Source organism: Lygodium microphyllum, chromosome 4 (assembly GCF_053477565.2).
Source record: "Lygodium microphyllum isolate KBCC chromosome 4, Lygodium_microphyllum_v1.1.10, whole genome shotgun sequence".
Taxonomy (NCBI): domain Eukaryota; kingdom Viridiplantae; phylum Streptophyta; class Polypodiopsida; order Schizaeales; family Lygodiaceae; genus Lygodium; species Lygodium microphyllum.
Genome location: NC_141138.1, coordinates 153,218,566 through 153,226,405, shown reverse-complemented (window position 1 = coordinate 153,226,405; position 7,840 = coordinate 153,218,566).

The window sequence follows — 7,840 nt, the reverse complement described above, 5'->3', positions numbered from 1 at the left end:
AGGATGATGATCACGCCTCAGGAAGATGATCGTGGATGCGTGAAGAGGCAAAGCAGACGAATCAAAGAGACTTTGCAACTGGGAAGAAGAGAACACTCGGCGGCAGAATTCGGAGAGGAAGATCATCGCTGATATGGAAAAGAAGAGGTGCTTTCAAAGTTGCAGTGATTTTGAAGGATCCAAATTGAATGCTTCGCAGAGTGCATTGAACAGGGCCATCGGATTCCTCTGTAGAGGAACTTTGAAGAATTCTGCTACTTTGCGCTGTGTTTTGACGAAGGAGACTTGGATGCACGGGACTATCAGAGATGGCTGACATCTGCCCAGACGTACTTGTCTGTTCTTGCTCGGTCAGACATGGCCGACCCTATTTATGACAGCTGCTTCGGGCCTGTGAGCGCTTGCTTGATTATCTAATGGATTCTCATAAACCATGTCTACGGCTTAATTCGGAACGTGTACCGCACAGATTGTTTTCTGGAGCATTTGTCCTGAATTTCTGGCAATTTTCGGTGCTTCTTTTTCACTTGTTACTACCTCAAAGTCCTCGAGTATGCAATCTTCTGAATCACAGTCCTCAGCATTATCGTCAACTTACGCATCAACATCTTCACCATCAGACAGATCGACCAGGTGTTCTTGGAAAAATTTGGCCCATTCCAATGTAGCGGCTTCCTCAACTTCCCCTTGTACTTTCTTCTTGTCTCACGAAATTCACAAGAACAGTCGTGATGCAAGGGAAGGTTTGGTAAGGTGCAAAATAGTGCTACATATATGTCGGTGGTGGGGCGGTTCACTATTGGAAAGGACTTCATCAACTCTCTTCTTCAAGAGGCTCTCAAAGCCTAAAAGAAGCAGAAAAACTTTTCTTTCATGTTGCAAAGCCTAGCATTTACACTTGGAATGCGCTTATTACAATCAATGTCAACTTTAATAGAACTCAGAAGGCTCTGGAATTGTAACAGAGGATGCAGTCGTGCATTGGCTGGAGTCCAGAAAATTTTCACCTAATCCATTCCCTCCTCTCTCATATAAGCTTTTTGTGACCCTTATCTCAGTTTTTTTTCAGTGTTAAAGCAAACCTTCGAAAAGAAAGTGAAGTTCATTTGTTTAAAGTCTATGATGCAGATGGAGAGGGGAAAATGATTTGTGAAGACATTTTGGAAGTTCTCTATGACTTATCAAGCTTTTTCCTTTCCGAAGAACTAGGCCAATAAGTCTGTTTGCCACATTCAAGAGACTTTCCGAAGAACTAGGCCAACAAGTCTGTTTGCCACATTCAAGAGACTAAAGGCTTGAACAAATTGATTATAGGGTCATTTTTCTGACATTGCATTCACAAATTGAATCTTGATCTTGTTTGATTGATCTTCTATCTTGGACCAATAACCTCTGTGGTTGCGACATTGCTTTCACAAACCCTTCGACACCGTGAAATATGCCTCCTGGCATCAGATGTTGAGACTTTTCGAATTTGTGATCTGGCCAAGAAAGAAAGGCAGTATGCCATGGGAGAGAGGAGCATGGTCCATACAAGTTAAAGCACACAACTACTCTTATCTCACTATCTTCTTTCTTTGTTGTCCAAGACTAAGTTTTGACATACTTAGTTTAGTCATCTTAATTACAAGTACCTTTGGAAGGTTGCTCATGACTATATGGTTTCTGGCTCAGGGTGAGCCAAACCCCATATGTATTTAACACTCATGGTCAATGATTGTAGGTCAATGATGCATGCCTTCTTATCAAACTCAAGTCCCAAGCATTTTCTCATCTTAGAAACTAGTTAATCTTTGATGAAATGTGATTTGTGGAATGCTAAAGGCCATTACAATTAATAAATGTATACAATATTATATCGACCAAAATTGATATTATATAAATATTGTCCATGTATATATTTATAAATATAAATTAATATAAATATAAACATCAATATGTATAATTAGTATGAATATTCAAATTTACTAATTATAAATAATAATAGTTAACAATAATAATAATAATCATCATCAATAATCAATATTAGATTAGAAATAGATAAACTATAAATTGATATTAATTATTTATAAATAATAATACTTAGTTATAAGTCATGTTTAAAATATAAATGACAAATAATGGTACTTAATTATAACTAATGAGTAATTGGAGATAGTTTTATAATTTTTTAAAAAATATATTTGTAAATAATGATATATATTATGATGTTATTTGTAAATAATTTACTATTTATAAAAATAAAGTTATTTATAATTATGATATAATAATACTAATAGTAGTTGTAACCTTATAATACTAATAACCTCGAAGAAGTTGCTATATGTATATCCTCTACATCACGTGAATTCAAGGTCTATTTATAAATATCCTTATCTGTGAATTTTTTTTGCATAAAAAATAATCTTTTTTATTCAATCTATAAATAATCCCTTTATATTGTATCCTTCTATATGTAATTTTTTTATAAAAATGGTATTTTAAAAATACCTTATTTTGAACCCACGTGATGCACACATATATTCATGAGTAGCTTACTCGAGCTAATAATAATTATACTATTATAATTTTGAATTATAATAACACTTTCTATTTATTATAATGTTGTAATTTATTAGCATAGTAACTTTATAAATAATGATACCTATAGATAATATTATAACTAAATGGCATTATTATAATAACAACTTATATCACTATTTATAATTATAAATATTGATTATTTATTTAAAGATGGATCGATATTGTTATAACTAGTATTGATATATAGTAGTATCTATACATCAATATATAGCGTTATAAGACTAATTATAAATAGTATAAAAATTTAATAAATAATGTTATTTTGATATCAGTATAAAAATTGATAGGATCAATATATTTGCAATCAACTTGTAGTGACCTTTCAAAATTGTCATAATAGAAAATGAAAATTCAAAAGCCAAAATCATTATATATTAAAGTCAAAGCCAACCCATGCATTTTTTCCCTTTTTCGACTAAAACAAAAAACGATTTTTACCTTTGACTAGTTCATATTCTTCTTTGTTCACTATTGTGGATTTCTTGTATATACAAAGCTCCTACTAATCATCATAATAGCTCCCACAAGCATTTGCTTAAGCTTTCTTACTAATCTTCAACCAGTCTCCATACCAATTCTGTGTGTGTGTGTGTGTGTGTGTGTGTGTGTGTGTGATGAAGAGACTTGAGAAGAGAGAGAAAGAGAAGAGAGAAGACTGTATGAAAGAGAGAGGAAAAGTGCATAGGAGAGAGAAAGAAAAGAAACAATGAGAGAGAAGGCTGGTAGCTATGAAAGGACATGAAGAGCTTAAAAGGTGAAGGACAAAGTTGTATTATTGTGCAAAAAATTATGATGTTGTACATATGTCCTTTTTCCTTTTTTAATGCCTCTATCCACTCTCTCACATTCTATCCCTACCCGAATGTTTTTGCTCTCAAAGAAAAGGCTTAGGACTTATTATAATGTATAGACTAGGAATAGAGCAAGAGTACTACTCTTATACAATGAAAAATCAAGTAGATTTGCAAACATCCAAGTAAGATGATAGGTTTGAGAACTTGGCCATTATAGCTTCATGAAAGGCACTTGCAGATAATGATAGCAAGCTATCTACTACAAGATCATGTTGTAGTAAATCGAATACAATTTCCTATAGAAATTTTCAATCAAGGCGTGCCACACATCAAAATGGAGCTCTTGGTAAGTGCTTTCAAGTCATGTAGGTTGGGTTGTGTTATCTAGAGTTTAGAATAATTTTTGGTATAAAACAATGAGATGTGTGCAATCTTCCCTACACTAAAAAAGGGCCATAGATGACCAATCTTCAGCCAAAAGAGCCTATCAAAGATAAGAAATTTCCCACAAGATGGATGCTAGTCTAAATGAGGTCTCAATGCCATCCATTAACCTCCTAGATCAAAAGGTATTCCAACATAATGATTGTCCAAGAGAAGGGAATGGCCATCAAACACATACTTTGGTCCACAAATGGATACAAGGAAGTATTCCCATAGTCAAGTCCAAAATTGCATCCATAATCTCCCAGATCATAGGGAAGCACAATGCCATCATGTGTTATATATACGAATCATCGTAACCATGATCAAGGTACTCATTAGCATATGCATTCAATAGCTATTGTAAACCTTGATTAAGTGTAAGCTTATGCTCAATAAGATCATCATGAGGTTGCTCCAAGCCTCCAAAACCTTCACCATAACCATCTACATCTGTAAGTGCCTAATGTGATTCTTCAACTAATATGTCATCAGCTTGTACATCTTGCTCTTCATTGTCCCTTTATTGTACATCTTCTTGGTCATTTTCCTCTTCTTTTTCATCTTCTTATTCATCATGTTTCTCATTATCCTCTTCCCATTCTTCAGCTCGCTCATTTCCCTCATCTTCATCATCAACACCTTGAAAAGAATTCAACATTACATCTCAGTGATCATGATGTTCAAATTGATTGGGATGTAGGATACCATGGTAGTTATGAATTTTCTAATGATCAAAGCTAAAAGAGTATTAATAAGCATGTCCATAATAACTAGACTAATCAAGGAATCCTCACGTGTATAATCATGACTATGCTTTTGAATATATGGATGCTCATAAACATAATCATATTTTATATAATAGCCATATTGCTTCCAAGAATCATTTAATTATGAACTTGTTCATGATCAAAGCTAAAAAAGTACTAATAATCATGTCCATTATCATCATGTCCATAATAACTAGGCTGTTGAATCAAGGAATGGGCACAAGTGTAATCATGACCATGCTATTGAATAGAAGGATGCTCATAAGCATAATCATGTTGCCCATAATAGCCATACTACTACCAAGATTCATTTGAATGATACTCTTAATCTCCTCTCAATTATGACATGGTACATCATATCTATAAGTATTAACATGCTATCTAGATGCACTTGCATACTGCTCATGTTCGTTTGCATATTGCTATCCATATTCATAAGATGCATGCAGATCATAGTGTGTACCATCAACATATACATGTTGGCCATAAGTATAAGAATTGGATGCATAATATCCATTATAATACTCATCACGTTATTGATAATACTTAGGGTGATGAAAATCTAAACTTGATTGAAGCTTTGCTCTATTCTTTCTTTCCGCCTTTTTAAGAGCAATATAGCAATTAATTAAAGTTCCAAGTTTATCAATGTTAGCTTGTGTTTGAAGTGAACATTGATGAATAGAGCTGGAGCTATTGATCTCAATTGCCATTGTAATTAAGTTACTACTACTATCTCTACTGATGTCATGCTCGCTGATCTGACAAGTCTTTGCTCAATGCTTTGTATAACAAAAGTTGGATACATCTACACTTATCTTGGCTATTGAATTTGCACCAAATGGAGTTGCAGCTCAATATTCTTGTAGCATGGAGGAGAATCTGGGAAGGGTTAGCACTCTCATACAAATTTAGCATATAGTCTCCTTAACCCTTACTCTGCAATATGTGAAATCATTTACAAAAGCTACTCCCTTGTCTACAAAGTCACTATCAGCATGTCAAATTAGTTTCTTTGGTAGCACTTTAGAATGATGTTTTAGTAGACAAGACCCCGAGGAGTCCACCTTATAGAACATGTAAGATATCATGTGAGTTCAAAGGAAAATCCAAACCAATTGAGCTTATTGAGCTATGCCTTGATGAAGTTATTGTAACTCTAATGTATTCTACTGTAGTGAGTGCTATGCTAAGCTGTGATTTTCAGAGAGCAACCAAGAAAGAGGTCCTTGTCATGTTGGATCCATAGTCCTATTGTCAAAGAGCAAAGAAAATGTCAGTATCAATTTGTCTTTCCAATGTCAATAATCCAAACATGCTTGTCAACTTCATTCACTATCTCATCTAGATTGATAATCATGCATCCTCTCAATGTTTATCTTCAATTGGTGGCAGAGAGCATGCTCTTTTTAATGGTCTTAATAAGTCCTCAACTTGTGATGCCATTTTTCGTGCTCTTAGTAATCCTGGGATTTCCAACTCAGGTGATGTTACCTGCATCTCAAATTTGGACATCATCAATAGCTCAACTATCATTTCATTTTGTTGGAAATGGGGAGTAGGTCTTGTTGTTGTTGGGCTAGAAGCACCACTTGTTTGCAACTTGTAGATGCTCTTAAGGCACTTGGACTTATGGCCTTTGGTCCTTAAGCTAAAGCTACTGCCACCAAGGCCCCCTAGAAGGCTCCAAAGACTTTATGAAAAAAAATATGCATGAAGTATCTGATTTCAATAGCAAAGTAAAGTCTTTTACCAATGTGACAGATGCTAAAGAGTATATTAAAGAGGTTGGACCACCAATTGTTGTCTAAGCTAATGGTCTAGCTATAGGGAAAGGTATAATTGTTGCAATGACTATAGAAGAAGATGCATTTAATGCTATAGATGCAATGCTTGTGGACAAGGCTTTCAGATCAAGAGGAGATCTAGTGATTATAGAAGTTTGCAAAATGGTTGCATAGATGTGACACCATAGCAGATGTATTGTAATATATCAAATACTGAAATTCGCACATGAACCTCCTATTAAGGTTAATGGGCAATTTTTTTGCTTATCTTCCCATCGGCGATGGTCGTGCTGGAGGGGGAGAGGGGAATAGAAGGGCCAGCAATCTCCTCGGTGGAGCTTGCTCAGCCTTAATGCCATGCGCACTGACACGAAGGAAAGGAATCATTCCCCCCTCCCCCTATTTTTCTAGGGGGGACGCGGGCTGTCAAAGGAGGGAATGGAAGAGATCGTGAAGACGATGCTACCGCCAGACGAGAGAGAGAGCTTGAGGGAGGATTAAGCCAACGCCGCTACTGCCTCTGCACGGACGAGGGCTGTTAAACGCCACTGCCGCGCTCGAATTCGCCGCCATCGGACGGCCCAAAATACCCCCCCCTAAAGCTTCTGGAAGCTTAGAAGCTTCCAAAGGGGGAACCTTCTTAGCCCCCATTCCCTTGGCCTCAAAACCACCATTCCCCCCCCCCCCCCCCCCCCCCCCCCAATAGAACTAAGGCCTTAAAGGTCTTATTACCTTTTCCTCCATGTTTAAACCCTTGGCCCCCTTCCCTTGTCTTGGGCTTTATAAGCCCTTCCCCATGGCTTAATGGATCTTAGTCGTGAAAGATTCTAAAACACTCCTTTCGAATTTCCGACTCCAAGGAGGAAGCCTTCTAAAACTGTTTTCGACGGACGGTGCAAGTTATTGCGAAAGAGAGCCACTATGGAATATCAAAAAAGGAGTTGTAAAGTTGCTTCCATGGCAGAAATGCCTCCTTAGAAAGTCCAAGGCACAGCCCGCGGGAGGGTCATCTCCCACTTCCACGTGGATACCTTACCCCAAGCCTAGGTTTTCCTTCTTAATTTTTATTTGATATTGTTGTAATTCAATCATGTAAGGTTAATTGTTAGAAATAGGATATACTTTTGTCCTAGTTGTTCACGACGAAGGAACTTAGTCATTATTACTTTTAATGAAACATGCAAAATAAAGAAAGCATAAATGCATTTCTAGCAAATAGCTTTATGCATTGAAATGAATTATAAACTAGATTATTGTCCATTAAAAATAGTATACTTCGTTTAAGCCTAGATGTATAAACTACGTATCCCACTGTTGACCCATAGCCTCTTCGCAATGAATCATCATGGAAAGTGCAAGCATGAAATGATTCTTATGATGCATAAACTCTAGGAAAATATCGTTTGTCAACTACATAAATTATCAAGAAAGAGGTTGCTTGTTTAGCATGAATTTTGTTCGCAAAGTATAGGAAGATTAGTTG